General features: G+C 44.3%; 1 protein-coding gene across 4 annotated transcripts in view; it reads left to right on the top strand.

Moving 5' to 3' along the window:
• HIC2 (HIC ZBTB transcriptional repressor 2) overlaps positions 1-22,945 on the top strand; it is a 168,276-nt gene that overhangs the window by 110,425 nt on the left and 34,906 nt on the right. For 3 of the 4 annotated variants that reach the window (XM_033955822.1, XM_033955820.1, XM_033955823.1), the window contains exon 2: positions 14,103-14,192. The gene's annotated coding sequence lies outside the window, so the exon portion shown is untranslated. Of the gene's footprint in view, positions 1-6,379; positions 6,402-14,102; positions 14,193-22,945 lie in introns of those variants that run through there. The other variant, XM_033955824.1, reaches the window with a different exon arrangement.

The raw sequence follows: 22,945 nt of genomic DNA, 5'->3' as shown, positions 1-22,945 counted from the left end.
TTGAGGTACGGCGACCAGTACTGGACACTCCAGATGCGGCCGTACCATTGCACGATACAGCGGCATGATGACTTCCTTCGTCCTGGTCGTAATACCCTTCTTAATGATACCCAGCATTCTGTTTGCTTTCCTAGAGGCTGTGGCGCATTGCGCCGATGCCTTCAGTGTTGCGTCTACCATCACTCCCAGGTCTCTCTCCAGGTTACTAACCCCTAGTGATGTTCCCCCCATTTTGTATGTGAACATCGGGTTCTTTTTCCCCACGTGCATGACCTTGCATTTCCCCACGTTGAAGCTCATCTGCCACTTTTCGGCCCACTTTTCCAGCTGCGGCAGATATATATTGCATTTTAAAATGTGCCCTCTCTCTGCCACTCATAGACCGTGCTCGTGAACCTTGGCACCTGCTCATACTTTCTGCAACTGATTTTCAATGCCAAATGACTTGGTTAACTTCCCTTTTGAAAACCAGTCTGCCGTGTACACTGTGTATACAACATAAGTTGTTCAAAGCAATTCCTGAAAGTCTGTCTCAACTAGCAGCTGTAATTTTAAACAATTAAGCAGTAATGTGGAGAAGTTTGTAAAGACTGAGAAACAGTGGCAGCTCGTAGGAGTTCACAAGTTTCCCCTCTTTTGAAGAGCTTTAATCTTCTAAAGAGGACAGCACAACCTAAAGTGCTGTGCTAATCCAGCTCTGAAGTCAAGGCATGGCCTAGTGTTTAGAGCAGGGGTCTCAAAGCAGTGGCGTACCTAGCATATGTGACACCCGGGGCTCATCATTTTTTGGCACCCCCCCCATCTGTACGAAAAACATGATTTTTAGTAACAAGCCACACGTCACACATGAGTACCTAGGAAAAAGCAGCATCTTACATACTGCAGTGAGCAGTACAACATCAATACACCCATTGTAAAACTAAATAAGCCAGACCAGTACAGATCAATCCTAAAAGAAAACCATGTCTTTCGAACACACAGAACACAGAAAACACCTTCGCCTAGTATGGAATATGTCATCACAAACTAACCCCTCCCCCTTTTACAAAACTGTAGTGTAGATTTTAGCCATGGTGGTAACAGCTCTGACGCTCATAGAATTCTGAGCATCAGAGCTGCTACCACCACGGCTGGCGCTAAAAAACGCTCCACAGTTTTGTAAAAGGAGGGATAAAATAGAAATACATAGACAAAGGTTAAATTGAACCAGCAAGAAGCTGGACTCTGCATAAAATGCAACACCATAGAAACAGTGACATATGTCTCCTAAAGCAATAAATAAATAGAAAATTTTTGTTTTACCTTTGTCTTCTCTGGTTTCTGCTTTCCTCATCTTCTTGTTACTGTCTTCCTTCCATCCACTGTCTGCCATCTCTCTGCCCCTCCCTATATGGCATCTTCTCTCCTTCTATCCCCCTTCCATCTCTCCTCTAGACCCCCCCCCCCTTTGGTCTGGCATCCATCATCTTCCCTCTGTTCCCTCATTGTCTGGCATCTTTCTCGTTTCATCTCTCTTTCCCTCCCCCCTGTGGTTTTTAGCATCTCTCTTTTCTCATTTCCTCCGCCCAGATCTGATATCTCTGTCTCCTCTCCCGTTCTCTGGCATCTCTCTCTCCTCTCTCTCTTCCCTTTCCTTCTCTGGTCTTCCTTCTTTATTTTCTGCCTCCGTTTAAATTAAATTTTTTCTTACTATGCAGCCCTCAGTTTCCCCCTTTTCACTATGTCTACCCACAGCATGCCACCCCTTTCCTTCACCCCTCCACTATCTCACTAACTCTATCTTCTTCCCCCATCCAGCATATGTCCTTTTTCTTTATCCTTCCTTCCATCCAGTATATGTTCTCTTTCTCCACTTCCATTCAGCATTTGCTCTCCCTTCTCCCCACTTCCATCATCTGACCTCTTCTCTCTCCCCTTTCTACCCACTTCCATCAGCTACCCCCTTCTCTCAATCTCTCCATCCACCACAGGCCCGTCTTTCTCCCTTCCTCACCTTCCCGATTCTGGCAACAAGATCTGCAACGCCTCCCCCCCCCCCCGGACAACAGGCCCGGTCCGACAAACCTCCCTGCCCTGTGGCCGGCGATATTTAAACTGCCTTCTTACAGCAGCCGGAGCACTGTAGTTGCAAATGGCTGCCGTAAAGGTTGTCTCTGATGCAACTTCCGATTGTGTCAGACATGATCTTTACGGCAGCCACACGCAGCTTCAACGCTCTAGCTCAGGGATGCCCACGCTTTTTGGGCTTGTGAGCTACTTTTAAAATGACCAAGTCAAAATGATCTACCAACAATAAAATTTTTAAAAAACACAAAGCACACTGTACGCTGAGAAAATGTTAATTATCATTCCTATTCTGGGTTTTTTTCAAAGAGGTTAAAGCAGATGACTCTATGCACTGTCACCTCAGTAACAACCATACAAAAATAGACAAATATACCCCCTCCCTTTTTACTAAACCACAATAGCAGTTTTTAGCGCAGGGAGCTGTGCTGAAAGCCCAGGGCTGCTCTCGACGCTCATAGGCTCCCTGCGCTAAAAACCGCTATTGCGGTTTAGTAAAAGGGGGCCATAGTGCAAAATATAGACAGCAGATATAAATTCAGATACATTTTGATCACTAAATTGAAAATAAAATCATTTTTCCTACTGTCTGGTGATTTCATGAGTCTCTGGTTGCACTTTCTTCTTCTGACTGTGCATCCAATCTTTCTTCCCTTCTTTCAGCCTGTATGCTTCCTCTCCTCCAGACCTCATTCCCTCCCCAACTTTTTCTTCCTCTCTCCCTGCCCTTTCTTTCTCCCTGCCTCCCTTTCTTATTTCTCTTTTCATGCCCCCTTTCTCTTTATCTGTTTCCCTTCTGTCTCCCTGCCTGCCCCCTTTCTTTCTTTCTTTCTCTCTGCCCTCCACCAAGCCACTGCTGCCACCATCGGGGAACAGGCCCCAAAGCTGCCGCCATAGCTGCCCCAAGCTCTCTCTGCTTACCACCATCGGGCTGACCAGCATTCCTCACCCCGACGTCAATTCTGCCATCGGAGAGGAAGTTCTGCCCAGCCAGGCAGCGATTGGCTGGCCCGAACTTCCTCTCCGACGTCAGAATTGAGGTCGGGAAGAAGGCTGATCGGCCCAGAAGATCACAAAGGCAAAGTGAGTCGATCGCGGATCCCATCCCGACCATTTTCCGGACCTGGCCAGCTGTGCACCCCCCTAAGGCTGCAACCGGGGTGGACTGCAACCGGGGCGGACCGCCCCCCCTCACCCCCCTGAACCCGGGGCGGACCCCCCACCCCACCCCCCCTTGGTACGCCACTGTCTCAAAGTCCCTCCTTGAGGGCTGCAATCCAGTCGGATTTTCAGGATTTCCCCAATGAATATGCATGAGATCTATGTGCATGCACTGCTTTCAATGCATATTCAGTCATTGGGGGAAATCCTGAAAACCCGACTGGATTGCGGCTCTCAAGGAGGGACTTTGAGATCCCTGATTTAGAGCATCTGCCTCAGCATCCTGAGGTTATGAGTTTGATTCCCACTGCTGCTTTTTGTGACTGAGCAAGTTGCTTAACATTTCATTGCCATGTGACATACCACTTGTTCTGTGTTTTACACCATCAAAGCGGTTTACAAGGGTGACCAGTCAAATGTGCGCACAACCAATTGCCCCAATAAATGCGTGCACTGAATGGGAGATGACCCATCAAATGTGCCCCGACAATTACGCTCCCCGATCACAATCCACAGCAGATACTAGTTTGTCTTTTTGAGGGTTACAAAGTAACCCTCTTTTTTGAGGGGGTGTGGGGGGGAGACCCCACACACACACATATAAGAACATAAGAAGTGCCTCTGCTGGGTCAGACCAGAGGTCCATCGTGCCCAGCAGACCGCTCGTGCAGCGGCCCAACAGGTCCAGGACCTGTGTAGTAGTCCTCTATCTATACCTCTCTATCCCCTTTTCCTTCAGAAAATTGTCCAATCCCTTCTTGAACCCTAATATCGTACTCTGTCCTATTACGCCCTCTGGAAGCGCATTCCAGGTGTCCACCACCCGTTGGGTGAAGAAAAACTTCCTAGCATTGGTTTTGAATCTGTCCCCTTTCAACTTTGCCAAATGCCCTCTCGTTCTTGTAGTTTTCAAAAGTTTGAAGAATCTGTCCTTCTCCACTTTCTCTATGCCCTTCATGATCTTGTAAGTCTCTTATCATATCACCTCTAATTCTCCTCTTCTCCAGGGAAAAGAGCCCCAGTTTCTCCAGACTTCTCAGGCCCTGTCTCTTGGGAGGGGCTTGAGGCACCTGAAGAGTCTGAGCAAATCAGGGCCTTCCAGATATCCACTTATGGCAGATTCAGATTGGTGTGCGCATTTCAAGGGGCACAATTGACAGTGCGCGCACTTGTCCGTGCGCATTTGTCGGGGCACAATTGTGGTGCGCGGATTTGTCAGTGTGCTGTTTATAAGTCCCCCATCCCCCTTTACCTTCTCTCTGACCTACGGCTTAGGTATAAGACTGTAAAGCAGGTTTGGATAGAGGAGGTTCTTTCCCATTCCATAGGCTGTGTGTGCCCTGGAGGGTTTTGGCAAGCGCGCCTCTTCTTCCAGTGCTGCCACTTGGATTCTGTTTGGGCACATGATCCTTCTGAGTGCTGCCAGAAATCATGAACTGCAAGAACTGATTCATGGTGTCGTCTTCTAACAACAAATATTTGTGCTAATAATGGCAGCCAGAGACTCTCGCTCCTCTGCCAGCTCAGAATTAAACTGCTGACTTGTTTCTCCACTCGAGAGACACCACTCCCCTGTTGCTGCACAGCCTTGCCTGCTGTAGAAAGTTTTGTTCCTTGCCAGCATGTGTGGGAGGGATACCCAATAAGTGCAGACATGCTTTCTGAGGAAGCCTTTTAGTTGTTTTTTTTGCTCCCCCTCAATTTCTTGTGGGACTTGATCAACCGTGCTGTGGAAATTTTACCTCTCCACCTGTTCTGTCCTGTAGGGCAGTGACTCATAACTCTGGAAAACAAACCTGTGCCCGAGTGTGCCAGCCTCTAAGATTGCTTCATAAATTGCAGGAGCTGTTTGGAGTTTCATTTGTCAGTCAGATGTTTTTTGGGGTTTTTTTTTTGTTTCTCTGCATGTCATTGGTTTATAAGGTAAAGATAAATTGGTTGGGGGATCTTCGGACTACTTACGAGGCACTAGTGCATTTGAAAAACATGCCGTGGCTGTGCTCTGGAGTCTTTTTGAGTGTCTTGGACTTTGGTTCTTTTCTGTCTAGCTGGCAGTGTGATAGACTGACCGGTCATGGGTTGCAGTAGACAGTGGCTGGTGTTAACTCTCCAATAAATCCCATCAACCAGGCAAAAATTGTTGGTGCATATATTTTTCATCACCAAGTCTGGGACCACCGACAAAGACATGTTGATCAAAACACGGACCGTGTCGGGTCCGTGTTAGTCACTTAAGGTGGTTCACTTGTGCACAACAAACTGTTTATTGAAATAAACTTTGGCCCGCATCTTGTACATTTGTTCTTCAATTTCGTCTTTTGTTTTGGTTTCACTGCTTCTTTACGGCAGACTTGTTGGATTTTGTTCTTTTGTCCGATATTTCTTTCATACATGTCAGAGTGCTTGGGAGAGGAAGGGCTTTTGATGTGGGGGAGGGGAGGTGGAGAAGGTAAAAAAAAAAAAAAAGTCAACTTCTCCCATATTTAGTGAATTTCTCTTTAATTAGGGTCTTTTGCTATAAACTGGAAGTTGAATTTCTCTCTAAAGGCCATGAAAGGTGGTTGGATGTCAAGGTATGCTGTCTTAACACCTGACCTACTCAACATCTTACTGAGAAGATTAACATTAGCGGAATCACTGAGATCTGGAATAACCTCACCTCCCCTCTCCGAACCTCAAGCTCCCTCCAACTCTTCCGCAAACACCTAAAAACCTGGCTATTCTCAAAACTGTAACACTTCCCCCCTCTTAGGCCTCTCACCTTCCCCCTTTACACCTAACTCTTTAATCTCTCCACTGTAGTTCCTCTCTCATCTTTCTTCCTGTAAACCGTGCCGAGCTCCGCATTCGTGGAGATGGTGCGGTATATAAACCCAAGGTTTAGTTTAGTTTAGTCTAATTAGTGGGCAGAGGGTTGTGTGCGAGGGTCTTGCTGTACCTGGCTTTGTGATCGGAGCACAGCCCAGAATTTTCACGTCTATAGATTTGCCAGAGATTCATTTTGTGGTAAGGTGCAAGCATTGTAAAAGGTTGATCCATTCTTTTCCTTTGCATATAATGTAGCATCAGCCATTTTCCTGGCAGCAGTGCTCTAAGGGATTAGGATTTCAGGCCTAGAGCACAATAATGGAGTGGAGTAACCTTCAGCATCAGCTCCTGTGGTTCTGGTGCAGCAGGTAAGTGAGGCTTTAATCTACTTCCAGACTCTGTCCCAGCCTGTTTAATTTGTATAAGTCAGACGAACTACAGTTTAGGGCGTCATGCTTCACCAAAATAAAATTAAGTGTATTTGTGAATTATGATTTTATATGCTAATTTTTATTAACAAGTAGTGTTTAGATAGATTTTTTATTTATCATCTATTAAACCTAAAATTTACTTCCCACTTAATCCAGAGGACCTTTTAATTATTACAGCTCAGGAATGCAGTGCGTACAAATCCGACTCTTGCGCCAGGTATTTTGCTTGTGCTGGTCTGACATAGTGAATGAGCTATGGAGCGTAAAGCAAGTTTACCTTTGGTACTGTGCTCTGATGGTGTTGCTGCAACCCTGTAGATTAGCTTTCATAAACTACAAAAGATTGCAGAAAGAAGATAGGCAAAAATATCTGGGAAAGTTAAGAGAAGCTGGTCGAGTAGTCAGGAAAGCAAAGATGCAAAAGGAAGAAAAAAAATAGCAGATATGGTAAAATGGGAGGATAAGACATTTTGATGATGGAAGGAAGTGCAAAAGTGGCATTGCGAGACTCAAAGGTGAAGGGGAGGAATATGTAGAAGCTGCTAAAGATAAGGCTGAATCGCTTAACAAATATTTCTGTTCTGTATTCACAGCTGAAGCAGGACTGCAGAAAACAAAAGCAAATAGGGCTAGAGGTGTGGTAGACCCTGATCAATTTTCAGATTGTGTTTGTGAGGAACTGGCTAAACTAAAGGGTACTGAGGGAACTTAGGGAAGTTCTGGTGGCTCTGCTGGCTGACCTTTCTAATGTGTCTCTAGAGTCAGGAGTGGTACTGGATGATTGGAAAAGGGTAAATGTGGTCTTTGTCCACAAAAATAGAAGTAGGGAACTACAGGCTGGTATGTCTGACCCTGTTAAGTAAATTAATGGAAACTCTTTTAAAACAGAAAATAGTGCAGTTTCTGGAATCCAGTGGATTACTGGGCCTGAGGCAACATAGATTCACTAGAGGTAGGTCTTGTCAGATAAACCTGATCAATTTATTTGACTGGGTAACCAGAAAATTGGATAGAGAGAGAGCACTAGATGTAGTGTATTTCGATTTTAGCAAATCGTTAACAGTGTTCCACACAGGCATCAACTAAACTGAGTGCCCTTGGTATGAGCCCCAAAGTGACAGACTGGATCAGGAACGGGTTGAGTGGAAGGCAATAGAGGGTAGTGGTCAGTGGAGATCGCTCTGAGGAAAAAGATGTTAACAGTGGTGTGCCTCATGGTTCAGTTCTTGGACCTATTTGGGGTTTTTTAACATTATCATAAGCGATATTGCTGAAGGGCTGAATGGTAAGATTTGAAAAACATGCCATGACTTGAGAATGACACGGTGACTTGTTACCTGCCGAAACAGGGACGTAAAAAAAATGGTCGCCGCGGGTATAGGAAGGCCATTCACCACCCCATGGAGCAGTGAATGGCCTTGTCCCCGTAGTTAACTGAGGAAACGCGCGCAAAATCTCCGATCGTGTGGTCCAGCAGCTCCCACCCTTCCTCCTTCTTCCCAATCGCGGTCCTGGCATCTCCCTCCTTCCCTTCCCCTTACCAGGCTTATTTTCATTTTCTCTTAACTAGCAGCCGGAGCTTTGAAGTCACGTGTGGCTGCCAGAATGTTCACCTCTGATGCAACTTCCTGTTTCCGGTTGTGTCGGAGGAGGATTTTCTGGAAGCTGCATGCGACTTCAAGGCTCCAGCTGGTAGTTAAGAGAAAATTAAAATAAGCCAGCGAAGGTAAGCTGCAGCACAATGGAACTATGTGAGTTGGTGCGCTCTGGCTTACTGCTCCTAGCCGATTGCGGTCGCTTTTAGCGCAAAGTTTTCGCTGCCCTAGTTCAGGGGGTTTTCCGGAGCTTGGTCAGATGGTTTGTGGGGGGCGGGTACTGAGCTCACGGGGACGAGGACGAGCTCACACGGATGGGGCGGAGATGGGAATAAATTTTGTAAATATTGTGAATGATACCAAAATCTGCAATAGAGTAGACGCCCCTGATAGTGTGGAAAACATGAGGAAGAACCTAGTGAAGCTTGAAGAATATTCTGAAATTTGCTAGCTAAGACTTAATGCTAACAAATGCAAGGTCATGCATATTTGGGCTGCAGAAACCTGATGGAATGGTACAATTTAGGGCAGTGTCTCACAAACATTTCCACGCCGCTGCACACTAAACTTGGGGGCTGCAGCTAGAGGGCCTCTGCACATGTGCCGACGTTGATGCAATGACATGTGCTTGTGTAACGTCGGTCATCAGGTCTATGTCCACGCAGAATACCTCCAGACGGGACCTTGAGCTTGTTAATCCTAAAATGACTATGCCGGTGGAGAGGTGCGAGAGAGCAGGAGAGGTGCTGGTGAGGAGAAGCACCGGTGCCAGCTGACTCACCTACACAACGTGGCACACCCAGAATCTCGCTGTGGCACACCGTTTGCGATACACTGGTTTAGGGGGTTGAAGAACTTTTGTGCATGAAAAAAGCAGGACTTGGGTGCGATAGTAATGATCTTAAGGTGGTCAAACAGGTTGAAAAGGCGACAGTGAAATGCTTGGGTTCATAGAGAGAGGAATATAGAATTGGGAAAAGGAGGTATTAATACTCCTGTGTAAGACTATGATGAGACGATTCTGGAGACCACACTTTTGAAAAGATATACTAGGATGGGGGGGATATTATTGGGGGAAGGCAACCTAGAAAGATACTTGGGGGTTATGGTGGATAAAACAATGAAACCGGCGGCACAATGCACCGCGGTCTCGAAAAAGGCGAACAGAATGTTGGGCATTATCAAGAAAGGTATCGCTACCAGAAGCAAGGAGGTTATCCTCCCGCTGTATAGGGCGATGGTGCGACCGCATCTGGAGTACTGCGTTCAATACTGGTCGCCGTACCTTAAGAAGGATATGGCAGTACTTGAGAGGGTCCAGAGAAGAGCAACAAAAATGATAAAGGGCATGGAGAACCTTTCGTATGCTGAGAGACTGGACAGGCTGGGGCTCTTTTCCCTGGAGAAGCGGAGGCTTAGAGGGGATATGATAGAAACTTACAAGAACATGAAGGGTATAGAGAAGGTAGAGAGGGACAGATTCTTCAGACTGGCGGGGGCAACAAAATCTAGCGAGCATTCAGAAAAATTGAAGGGAGACAGATTCAGAACAAATGCCAGGAAGTTCTTCTTCACTTAGAGGGTGGTGGACACCTGGAATACACTTAGGAGGAGGTCGTAAAGCAGAGCACGATTTTGGATTTCAAAATGGGACTGGACAAATTTCTGAAGGAAAAGGGGATTGAAGGGTACAATTAGAGGGGTACTATACAGTACAAATGCTTTAGAGTAATAGATCACTTACAGGTCATCGACCTGGGGGGCCGCCGCGGGAGCGGACTGCTGGGCATGATGGACCTATGGTCTGACTCAGCGGAGGTGATGCTTATGTTCTTATGATGGAGTTGGTCCAGAGGAAGACAACTAAAATGGTTGATGGTCTATGTCAGGGGTAGGGAACTCCGGTTCTCGAGAGCCGTATTCCAGTCGGGTTTTCAGGATTTCCCCAATGAATATGCATGAGATCTATTTGCATGCGCTGCTTTCAATGCATATTCATTGGGGAAATCCTGAAAACCCGACTGGAATACGGCTCGTGAGGACCAGAGTTACCTACCCCTGGTCTATGTCATAAGGTAGTGTTTTTTTCACCTTAAGGGTGGTAGATGCACGGAATAGTCTCCCAGTAGAGGTAATGGAGACAGACTGCGACTGAATTCAAGAAAGTATGGACAGGCATTGGAATTAGAGAATGACACGGGGCAAATTTTCCCCGTCCCCACAAGTTCTTTTCCTGCCCCTGCAAGCTCTGTCCTCATCTGCACAAGCCTCAAACACTTAGGGCTCCTTTTACAAAGGTCCGCTAGCGTTTTTAGCGCACGCGCTATCCGAGAAACTACCACCTGCTCAAGAGGAGGCGGTAGCGCCTAGCGCGCACTATTCTGCCCGTTAAGGCCCTAACGCACCTTTGTAAAAGGAGCCCTTAGTGTTCGATGCTTGTGCTTTTAAGGCAAAGCTTACAGGAATGGGACAGTGACAAAAACTCATGGGGACGGAACGGGGAAATCGAGTTTCTGCGGGGACAGGGACAAATTTGTCCCCGTGTTATTCTCTAAGTGGGATCTCTTAAGAAAAGGAGGAGACAGCGGATGCTGCGGATGGGCCATTTGGCCTTTATCTGCCGTCATGCTCGTTTCTGTGTTTCAAGGGGAAGGACACTTCAGAGGAGTAGTGACCTGATTATACTGGCACACTCCCCTGGCAGAACTCTTACTTTTCATTGTTCACCACCGATGGAGAGAGGAGCGTTCACTTTTCTGCAATGATTGAGAATACCATTTTTAAGTAACTATTGAACAACTGAATAAAGCAGAACTTAAATGCAGTGTGTCTCAGGGTAACGAAAGTAGAGATTTCAGGTGTCTGACCTATTTTAGCTGTGCAACAGGCCAATAAAATTTTTTTTTATTGTGTATCAAAGAAGCACATTATAGAGCTGTATAGCACTGCCCAGTACCTGTAAAGAGAGCTGTGTGTGTGTTGAGGGTTGGGGGTATAACTCTGGCTGTTATGGGTATGGATACCCTGAAAAGAATTGTAGGAGAAAAGTGACCTTTGCTTTGTGAACAGGTCTGAATCTGTGTGGTCCTCTTTGTCAGATAAGCCCCCTCCCCTGTACCATTCAGCAGAGCAGAGACTGGTAGTGCCAGCTGCTGAGGGGAGGGGGATGCCTGGGAGTCCAAGACAAAAGAATGCATGTGCTGTATTGGATGTGGTCTTCCCCCCCCCCCTCCCCAGTTCTCTTTTAAAATTGTCCTTGTTTAACTGATTACTCGGAGCTTTAGTAATGATGGGAGGAGGGTAGGGTGAAGCCCAGTTTTCTCCACCCTTTCAGAATGAAGGCTGCACCTAGGACTTGAACAGACCATATGGGACTTTATTATTCAGAAGGCGGCAAATATGGTTTGATACTCCAATTGATATGCATTTGCAAATGAGAGCTGCAAACCAGCCTTATTTCAGCTCAGATTCAGCTGTTCTTTTCAGGAATAATAACATTTTGGCCTGGTGCCACAGAAATGCAGCTAACAAACTGATCGCAAACCCAGAGACCGGATAAGATGTGGCTTTCCTTTTTTTTTTTCCCCCCCCCCCCCCTTCTGCCCCTTTTTTCTCTGGAACTTGTTCCTTCCCTGCCAGCGGGATGCTCGGCTTAGGGAGACAAGCTAAGTATTAGATGCTGTGAAAAGTAGCCAGTGGGGTTCCCCCTCCCTTTTTTTTCTGTCTTAAAACATATGAGCAGCTTTGAACCCCCTCCCCATCATGTGAGATAATCGAAGGTATAGCTTACTCTGTGACTGTTCAAGTTTCAAGTTTTATTATAATTTGATGAATCACTTAACTCATTTTTACTAAGCGAGTTGAGACATAAAAAAACCCCCATTTATTTATATATAATGTTTTTTAGAGGAAAAAAACAAATTTATTTTTAAAACAATTATTGGGACCAACAGACATACAGACCAACCGAAACACTAGGCCAAAAAAAGGGCAAAAGTACCGTTCAGTATTTTCTAGATAAACGAAGGGAAAGGGAAGATAAAGATATAAAGGGTGAAGTAAAATCTTTAAGACATAATTTATAAATTAAAAGCGTCTTTAAAAAGAAAGCTTTTTAAATTACTTTTAAAATGATTCAGGTTGTTTTCCTCTCCAAAGTTGAGGTGCTATTACCGAAAACATATCTTGTTGCCGGGTTCCAATAATTTTCAGGGAAGGAACAACTAAGAGTTTTAGATTATTGGACTGAAGGGAACGCGACGTACTATAAGGAATAAGTACATTAGTAATAAATTGGGGATCGTTAGTATCAAGGGTTTTGTATTCTCAGGTAACAGATTTTTGTTATTTCCTTCTTGAGTATTGGAACTAAATTTTTCATAATTTCACTTCTTTGGAATGCTATAAACAGTATTGATCATTTTAATTTTATTCTGTATGCTTCCATGGATTTAAGATCTCACTGGGAAAGAAATCTGTACACTCTTTCCACTCAACCCCCACCTCCCCCTCCCACACACACACACACACACATGCTGTTTTTATATTTTTGCTATTCACATGGAATAAATAATGTGTGTTGCATCCAGACAGTATCACAGTACATTGTGCAAGTTGAATCCCTGATGGGTTCCAAAGTGCAGAATGACTAATTCTGGGTTGTAGTGCTGTTTACTGGGAAAATGGCAATTGACTTGTCCGATCTGTCAGTAAGGCTGTTGGAATCCATACCCCAGGGTCCATCAGGTTATTCCTTGTATCTTTAAATGCAGTATATCATGAATCTTCATGCACCCGAAATCTGTTTGTTTGGGTTTTTTTTGGGGGGGAGGGGGGCAAATTGTGCAGAAAACAAAATAGCAACTGTGTTACAAAAATCAGATATTTGAAAGGTGGCGAAATAGAAATGAGATTAATCCTGGCATGAAGGATTAGGAATGTGCGGAAGGGGAGATGCAACTAAAATTCAACCCCCCCTTAAGCCCCCCTCCCCTCTAACCTCTCTTCTCCATTCCAAACTTATACTTAAATTGCTGTATAATCCTTGTATTTTAAACTTCTGTATAGTCTTTGTACTGTCCAAATGTACTCCACTGTGAATGTTTGGTTGTAGACCGTTCTGAGCTACTGGGAGGACGGGATAAAAAATATAAATAAATAAATAAAATTGTTCTCTTAGGCTTCTGTGGCTGGTATCATGATTCTTGCAGTTGTCAGGGTCTCATGGCGAGACTCGGGACAACTGCAACAGGCATGACAGTCGGGAGATGCATTGCTCATGGACATTTTATTCATCTAGGTCTGGATATCGCATGCACACTTGCTTGAGGGTGGGATAAGGCTGAGCCACAATTGAGCAACTCCTGTTACTTCTATAGGGCCAGTTTTGACATGTTGAAAAACTTTGTGTGTGGGGGGGGGGGGGGAAGGAAAATGAAAAGAGTTTTTAACAGACCATATTTTATAGTATCAGATAACACTTGGCACCCCTTGCAAAATTACCCCTCTCCCTTTTTACAAAACCGTAATACAGTTTTTAAATGCTAACATCTTTCGAGTAAAATCTACTTTTAAAAGGATCATTACTGCTTTTCTTGCCAGTAGACTTAATCTGCACATTGAGCTAATTTTAGGATCTGCCTTATCTGAATATTATATACATATAGTCTCCCCTTTCTTATTTTGAGCCTTGCGTTCTCTTGGAATTGCAGCCATTAAATGTCTCACCCTCCTTTTGCATCTTACAAACTCACTTGCCTGGTGCTTAATTCCGTCTGCATAGAGAGCCATTTATACGCATCCCTGCCATCTGCTCAGCATCTAATGCATGTATGTATATGAGACTGTGTATCCCCAAGACACCAGGACACACTGCAAATCATTTGTGCCTCCTGGTGCCTTATTTGACTTCCTTTTAATTTTTCTCAGAATTATGGAAATAAGGGTCAATGGACTAGTTGTAGATACTTTTTTTTTTTTTTTTAACTGGATGAACTTAACACATGAAAGCTTGTCACAAATATATATATCTTCTTTTCATCAGGTCAGGCTCGGAAGTGTGACATCTTTAGCCCAAACCCAAACTGGCTTTTGCACAGGCACCATGACTTGCCTTTCAGAAAACACTTTCAAGGTAAAGAATTTTTTTTTAACTTCTACTTTTACTTTGTGTGTTAGTAAGAACAATTTGATAGACGAGTTATGTGAATATTAGCCATAGATGCAGAAATCGGTGTAAGAGGTGCAGCAGGTTCAGTGACGGTAAGATTGGTATAGGGCAGGACTCGTCTTGCAGGTATGTGGCTGTGGCCCTCCAAGCCCCAACCTTTTAATCTCCCCCCCTCCCCCACCCTGATGGTCCAGCGGAGGTCTTTGCGCAAGAAGCGCAGTCCGCTTGCTCCTGCCTCCTCGCAGCTGCCTTCTACAATGGCTGCCGCAACCTCTCGCAGCAGCTCGCGTACTACAGGAAATGCCGCAAGCAGCTGCGAGAGGTTGCGGCAGCCATTGTAGAAGGCAGCCGCGAGGAGGCAGGAGTGAGAGGGCTGCGCTCCTGCCACAGAGACTCCTGCTCTTCTCTACAGCATCCCTGTACCGTTCAGGCATGCAGAAACTCTGTGCAAATAAGTGCTTTGTGACCTAGGTTCACCTCCAAATGCATAGGACATTACTACAAGATGTTCAATTGGATAATGCACCCTTTCTCTCAAGTTCTGTAGTTGACTTAACTTTTCTGGCCCTACTTGTGTTGGAAAAAAAGAAGAAGAAGAAAAAAAAAGTCGATGAGAAAATTCCATCTTTGTTCTCTTGTAACCTGGTGTCTGTTTGGAACTCTGTTTTTATAGAATGGCTATAGACTGCAGATCAGCAAATGAAGAACAGCTCTTTAACTGGGTACCTGCATTTAAATGCCACTTGAGCCTGTAAATAAACAGCATACTAGCACTTTGTTTTAGAAAGTGAACACTTATATACAAGTGGCATTGGAATGACTAAGGACTCTTCTATATGGGCAAGCAGAAGTGGCATAGCATGGGGGGGTTGTTCGCATGGACGAAGCATGGGAGGGACTGCCACCTGCTACTACTATTAATTATTTCTATAGCGCTACCAGACGCATACAGCGCTGCACAGAGCCACAAAGAAGAAGAAAACAGTCCCTGCTCGAAAGAGCTTACAATCTAAACAGCCAAGACAGACAAACAGGATGCCATGGATACGGTTAAGGGGAACGGTTAATCTTATTTATATACCGTCTAAGACTAAACGATTTACATATACAGTGTTAAAATGATGACAAAATAAAAACAAATACATAGTAAAATAGTCATCTAATTAAAATAAAATTACATACAATCCTCAAGAAAATACCATAGAGTGAATAGCAGGGCTCTTGGATAATTCATCAATTTTAGCGGAGATAATTTTTAAAAGGCGTCTTTAGTAATTTTCTAAACCTACCCTTTTCACAGCAGTTTCGTATCTGATCCACTAAGGAGTTCCATAACTTAACTCCTGCACAACAGAAAGTCCTTTTACCTGTCTCAACAAGTCTTGGATTAACGGATGTCTTCAGTAAGGCCAAACTCTAAGAACGCAGAGATTTCACTGATGTATAGCCGAGTATGTTACTTTTAAGCATTTCTGGGATGTTGCCATACAAGCACTGATGACAAATCATCACTGCTTTATATTGGATTCTGAAGGCGACTGAAAGCCAATGGAGTTTTTTGAGGTATGGTGAAATATGGTCATATTTAGACACACACATTATCAAACATGCTGCTGCATTTTGTATAACCTGCAATGCTCTAAATCTTGCTTTTGTTATTCTGAGATATAAAGCATTGCAGTAATCAAGCCGTGACAAGACCATAGTCTGCAAGCATTGGTTTCAATCTGTGCAACAAGTGCATTTGTGCAAAACATGCCCGAATGGTCTTAGTTACTTGCAAGTTCATTGTTAGGCCTGAATCAAGTCTTACACCTAAGATAGTCAATGATTCATGCACGGAAAGAACATCATCAATAACCTTAACCTCGGTGGGCCACTGATAATCTGACTTCCCGACAAACATTATTTCAGTTTTATCTACATTTAGTTTCAAGCCTTGTTCTCCCATCCACTTCTCAATCTTACACATGTATACAGACAATGATTGTTCAATATTATCATCCCCAACACTTATTGGGAAGAAAAAAATGTCATCTGCATATATTCGGTATTCGACTTCCAAGGACTCAAATAGGTTACCTATAGCAGCCACATAGATGTTAAATAATAGGGCAGAGAGCACCGAGCCCTGTGGCACTCCTGTCATGGCCGAATATACCCCTGAAATCTTGGATCCATTCCTTATTTGAAAGGAACGTCCTAATAGGTAAGTTTTAAACCAACCGAAAACAACATCATTCATTCCAAGATTATACAATCTGCACAACAATTAATGAAGATCAATAGAATCAAATGCTCCAGATATATCTAAAGACACAAGACAAAATGTGTTGTGTTGATCCATCCCTAATCGCAGGGTATCAGTTAAGGAGATCAAAAGTAATTCAACACTATGATCCTTCCGGAAACCAAATTGATTGGAATTTAAACAATCAATCTCATAAACAAAATTGTCTAACTGTGAGAGAACAATTTTTTCTAAAACCTTTCCGAGGAAGGGTACAATAGAGAAAGGGCAGAGGACTGTACAGGACAATCAAGCCATTGTGACATTACTGATGAAGTTGGCTCTTATTGGTGGAATGAGACATTATGACATCACAATCTCAGCTCTGCTTCCCAAAGGCTGAAACTCTTTACACTACTACTATTATTATTTCTATAGCACTACCAGACTTATACAGCGTTGTACAGAGTCACAAAGAAGACAGTCCCTGCTCGAAAGAGCTTATAATCTAAACAGCCCCCTCATTTACTCCCTCCCCTGCCCTGCCAGTCTCTGCACCCAGTCCCACTCCCTCCCTGCCAGGTTCTGTACTCTATCCTCCCTCCCTCCCAATGACTTCCAGGCCTCCACAGGGCCTACCTTGAGATCTGGTAGTCCAGCAGTGGCCAGGACAAGAGGGATCCCTCCTGTCCCAGCTGTTTCTAAGAATTTTTACTTCCCTCTTGCCTCCCCCACGCACCTTTAGTATCCCTGGTGGTCCAGTGGTGAACTGCGGCAGGAGCAACCTTCCTTCACTTCTGCCCGTTCAGAGCTGCTGGCTGATTGGTTGCTGCAAGTTCATGCAGTTCAGAAATCTTTTGCTTGTTTTTTTTTAATATGGAAAATATCTTCACGCTCTCTTCACAAGAGGGTGAATTAGTATTTGTATTAGTAGCTAGACTAGGTCATGCAATATTGCATGATTTGATCAAGCAGAGAGGAATTGATTGAATTCCTGTGATATCCTCATAAATTTGTTAATCATTTCCCCATTTGCCATCTGTTTATCATTGGACACCAATAGACTTCCAGTTCATGGTCAAATCTTGATCCTAGTTGTGCATCGCACTTTTTGACTTCCTGCTCTATATGTCTCCATGCTGTGTGTGATCATCCATTTGAATTGTTTAGCCATCCTGCCTCCCAGAGTAATTCATTTAGAAAGTACCAGGTTAATGGCCTTTATTTAGCCTTAAGCTTGAGACAAATTATATTTTAGATCCAAAGTAAGACATATGAGCCAGTATTCAAAGGGATTTATATGTCAGCTGTCAGGTGGCCAATTCATAAATCTATTACCTGTATATTTTCAGAATATGCAAATAAAACCATTCCATTTAAATTGCTAAATGGTATACTAGTACCCATTTATTTGAGGAAAGGTTGGGGGGGGGGAACAGGCTTAAAATAATGCAGTTAGCAGTGATGCTCAAGACACTAAACAGGAAAATTCTATAGATTTAATGCAGGAATATTTAAATGGATAGTGCCAGTACGGTGACTGCCCCAACTGTATGTTCAGAGCTCTTACACAAATAGCAGCACTGGATTCTACTTTACGGAGAGGGTGGTGGATGCCTGGAATGCGCTCCCGAGAGAGGTAGTGGAGAGTAAAACTGTGACTGAGTTCAAAGAAGCGTGGGATGAACACAGAGGATCTAGAATCAGGAAATAATATTAAAAATTGAACTAAGGCCAGTACTGGGCAGATTTGCACGGTCTGTGTCTGTATATAGCCATTTGGTGGAGGATGGGCTGGGGAGGGCTTCAATGGCTGGGAGGGTGTAGATGGGCTGGAGTAGGTTTTAACAGAGATTTCGGCAGTAGGAACTTAAGCACAGTACCGGGTAGAGCTTTGGATTCTTGCCCAGAAATAGCTAAGAAGAAAAAATTTAAATTGAATCAGGTTGGGCAGACTGGATGGACCATTTGGGTCTTTATCTGCCGTCATCTACTATGTTACTATGGATACATTAAAATGCTGGCAATTGGTGCTAGTCTCCTTGTCTTTATTTATTACTAACTTACCATACCATCCTTAACTGCTCAAGCAGAGCAAAGCGGTGTACAATAGAGGGAAAAGAACTGCAATATTGCAATAGAGACAGCATCATTCATACTAATAAGTAATTCCACCAGAAATAAATTGCACAAAAGAGGGGGGGGGGGGAAGGGAATGAGTGAAAGAGGGATTAAGGGGCTGAAGGAAAAAAGGCAGGAAAGACCACCTAAATCAGCCCAAAAAAGCTTGTTTAAACAACCAAGTTTTTATTAGTCTTAAAATTCCTGAGAGATGTTTCACCGTGACTAGTTAGCGGAAGTGAGTTCCACAGAGCCAGGGCCCCTCAAAAAAGAATGCACACAGATGTGAGGATTCCATTCGTTCAGAGCATAGCCGATGCTCATGTAATGAACAGAGTACGCAATGGAGTGTATGGAATGGTGAATGAGTGGAAGTGGGCTGGTAAACCTAAATAAAAAGCTTTGAAAGTTAAAAGAAGAGTCTTGAATTTACTTCTTTCTTCAACTGGGAGTCGGTGATATTGTTTCAACAATGGCGTAACCTAAGTATGAGATATCTACTTGTGCGATACAAAACTTATGGCTCAGTTTTGTAATGTCTGAAGTTTCTGAAGCACAAAACGAGATACCAGAATAGATGAAACTGCAGTAGTCTGGTCATAAAAGGGAAAGCATAAGAACGTGACACGTGTTGTCAAAAATATTTTTAACGGTGCGTAATTTTCTCAAACTTAAAAAGCTAGACTTACACATGGCTGTAAACTAGGGAGCAAAAGACAACTAACCGTGAATCGAAAATATGAAGGGGTGCTGATGATTCTTTGGCTTTTCATATTTCACTTACTTTTAGACCAGGGCTGCTCAAGTCTGGTCCTCGAGATCTACTGGCAGGCCAGGTTTTCAGGATATCCACAATGAATATGCATGAGAAAGATTTGCCTACACTGCCTTCTTGGTATGCAAATCTCTCTCATGCATATTCATTGTGGATATCCTGAAAACCTGGCCTGCCAGTAGATCTCAAGGACTGGACTTGGGCAGCCCAGTTTTAGACTAATACTTTCATCACATCAAAGTTTGTTTTATACGTGTCTGATCTAAATTTCATAATTATGCTTAATTTTTATTTATTTATTTATTTTTACTGATCTGAAGTATAAATGGCACAAAACATATATTTTCACTGCAAGAGTGCTGAACGGTGGTGAAATATCTTTTCCTAAAAGGGAACTTGGTCAAATAAACTTACGATGATATGTCAGTTACATTAGAGTAGTGGGGTTTTCAGGATATCCGTAATGAATATGCATGAGATATTTATGTCTGTCTCCTCCATTTTATGCAAATCTCTCTCATGCATTTTCATTAGGGATATCCAGAAAATCTGACTGGCTGGGAGTCTCCCAGGACAGGGTTAAGAACCACTGCATTAGAGGATAAGTTCCCATCTTCCACAGTCAAGAACTGGGATGCTGCATTTAGAATAGGACATTGGAGCACGGAAGACGAAGAACATTCTGGGACCAACTCAAAATGACAATTCCAGAAAACGTGGATGCCATTCATTCCATGATCCTGGATGATCAAAGAATATCTTCTAGAAAGATACCAGAGATATCCTGAGAATAAGTCAGCTATCTTCACAAGATTTTAGACATGAAAAAGCACTCGATGCTAACCAGAAATGTGATTGAGTAAAAAACTTGTCAAACCACCCTTTGGGAGAACTGAATGGGAGGACTGCTGCTCCCAGGCCAATCTCGGAGTACCTGCGGAGCCAGCCTGCTTTGGGTCCCTTCAGGAGATCAGGATCCATCCCCTTGGGAGCAGCTTGCCTGCTGATTTTATCAGAGGCTTGAGCGCAGACTGTATGGCTCCTGAGTAAGAACCCTAAGGGTTTCAGGGTGCCAGCTTCATAATTTATTCTCCTGTCACCATGTGTAAAATCCTGGGGGTAGGTCCCAATGGTCAGGGTCTGGCCAGATTTCCTTTGATGATTGAGGTCTGAGCAATTTCTGAAGCACAAATCCTTTCTCTATAGCCAGGCTGATTTGGACAAATAAGCACCAAAAATCACAGTGAGTATTCACATTATTCCCTATGGGGAACATCGGGGGAGGGCGGTGGTGTCTGACATTTTGAGTTTTAGTGGTTTCTGAGGTTAATACTCTGGTCTCTCTACTCCAAAACTCTAAAATCACTATTTTTTTTACTTTTGCATTTAGCTCCAACGGCATGTTTTTGGCGCAATTTTTTTATGGTGGCCATCTTGGATTTTTAGCAATCTGATTTTAAACTCCATTTTTCTGCTTCAAAACTACTTGTTTTTGCAAGTAGCTTCCTCTGATGGATGCCCCAGGCCTTTCTAGTCCCAGATCCTGCATTGGTTGCACAGAAGTGCTATTTGAGGGGCGGCCATTTCCCACATGCCATGGGAAGCAGGAGGAAGGGGCAGGAGCTTCAGGCTTGGCCCCCAGTCAGTCCTCCAAGACCTTGGAACCCCTCATATCATGGGAAAATTAGTTCAAGGGGAAGAGATCCTGCTCAGATGAACCAAGCAGCAATGGGAGCAAAACACAAGCGCGTGGTGGTGGATGATTCTATGCGCAAGGAGCCTCAGGTTCCACAATGCAAGGTTTCTCTGATTTTTTTTTTTCCATCCTTTTTATACAAAGCTATTTAACAAGACTGGGAAGCACTATACTGCCTGGAGGCGCACCTGAGGGGGATCCTTCTCCCAAGCAGGCATCCCTGCCTCATACCACACTGGCTCCCAGTGTCAATGACCTTTCAATGCAGGATTGGAATGACTGGAAGTCCCTTTCCATGCCTTTGTTTATCACAGGACTCTTCTGTGATGGTGGATGATGTGGGGTCCTTTTTGGAGACCAGTAGCCAGGGAGCAGGAGCAGCAGCGGATCACAATGATGATCCTTCCGTTCATTGCCTTTTCAGGTTAGCTTCAATTTCCCATGTCATTTCTGACAACTTTTCTATACTGAAGCTCGATGCCCAGCAGCCCTCCACCTCATAGTACTCCGTCATTCATAGGCAAACTTTTTTCCTGCTCATCTGGATCTTATCTCTTTGGTCACTGACCAGTGGGAGACTCCTGAAGACTCTCTTAAGATGTCCAATGCTATGTCTTGGCTCTCTATAATATGGCTCCGGACTGCCAGGAGCTGTTTGTCTAGCGAAGATGGACTCTGCAGTGATCAAATACACCTCCCTTCCTAGTGAAGATGGAGTAATGCTGAAGGATGCACAGGACTGTAGAGTGGATGCCGTCTTGAAAAGACAGAAGCGCTGGCTTTGGGTTTCAAAGCTGCTGCAGCTACCTCTTTCGTAGCGCAAATCTGCCATACCAAACTGCAGACTCCTGTCCCCAGGTGTTTAAGCAGGGCATGGATTATGTAGCCGATGCTCTTTATGACATCATTAAGTATTGGGTAAGGTTTCAGCTTACTCCATTTCTGCCCACCAGATGTTCTAGATCAGACAGTGGGTGGGCGATTCAGCCTCCAAGGCCACTTTCAGCAGATTACTCTTCAAGAAGCAGATGCTGCTTCGCAATGGCCAGTGTTGTGGATCACTGCTCCAAATCCCACCCGCATAGTAGGAGCTGTCGACCTGCCAGGAGCAATAGAGGCAATTTTTGTGCCTCTAAGAGATCTCATTAATTTTTCTCTGGCTATTCCACTCAGAAGCCCTTTCAGGGACCCAGACAGAATTTTGGCGGTTATTGGTTCCAGCAATCTGTGGGTTTCCGTGGTGGCTCGGCCTCAAAGAAGCAACAATGATGCGAGGAGGACAGCCAATCCTCCTCATGTTGGAGGGTGGCTGGCAGCATTCATGGACAAATGGGAACAAATCTCTTCTGACTGCTGGGTGCTGGACATTATCAGGGAGAGGCAAAGGATCAGCCCCCTCCAGATCTGTTCCTCAACTGCCCAGTTGGACGGCCAGAAAAGGTCAGAGTCCGAGTGACAGTGCAACGATTCTTAGACATTCATGCCTTAGAACCAGTTCCCAAAGAAGAATCAGGCTCAGACAGATGTTCTTTGTATTTCATAGTGCCCAAGAAAGACATAAAATATTGGAGACCCATTCTGGATTTGAAGTCTGTAAACAAGGCCCTGAAGGTGTCCCTCACTTTCGCATGGAAACGATTCACTTTGTCATAGCAGCTGTGGCTCCAGGAGAGTTCCTTGCCTCTCTGGATTTGACAGAGGCATATCTTCACATCCCTATCTTTCCAGCTCACAGGAGATATCTTGAGATTTCACATGCTTCAGCTCCACTTCCAATTTGCGGTGCTTCCATTCGATCTGGCCATGGCACGATTGGCTGATCACGGCCCCTTCTCTCTGGTGGACTGCGAACACATAGGGAATAATGGGAGTACTCACTGTGACTTCTGGTGCCT

The sequence above is a fragment of the Geotrypetes seraphini genome, chromosome 8 (genome assembly GCF_902459505.1).
Source record: "Geotrypetes seraphini chromosome 8, aGeoSer1.1, whole genome shotgun sequence".
NCBI lineage: Eukaryota > Metazoa > Chordata > Amphibia > Gymnophiona > Dermophiidae > Geotrypetes > Geotrypetes seraphini.
This window is presented reverse-complemented; position numbering and strand designations above follow the sequence as displayed.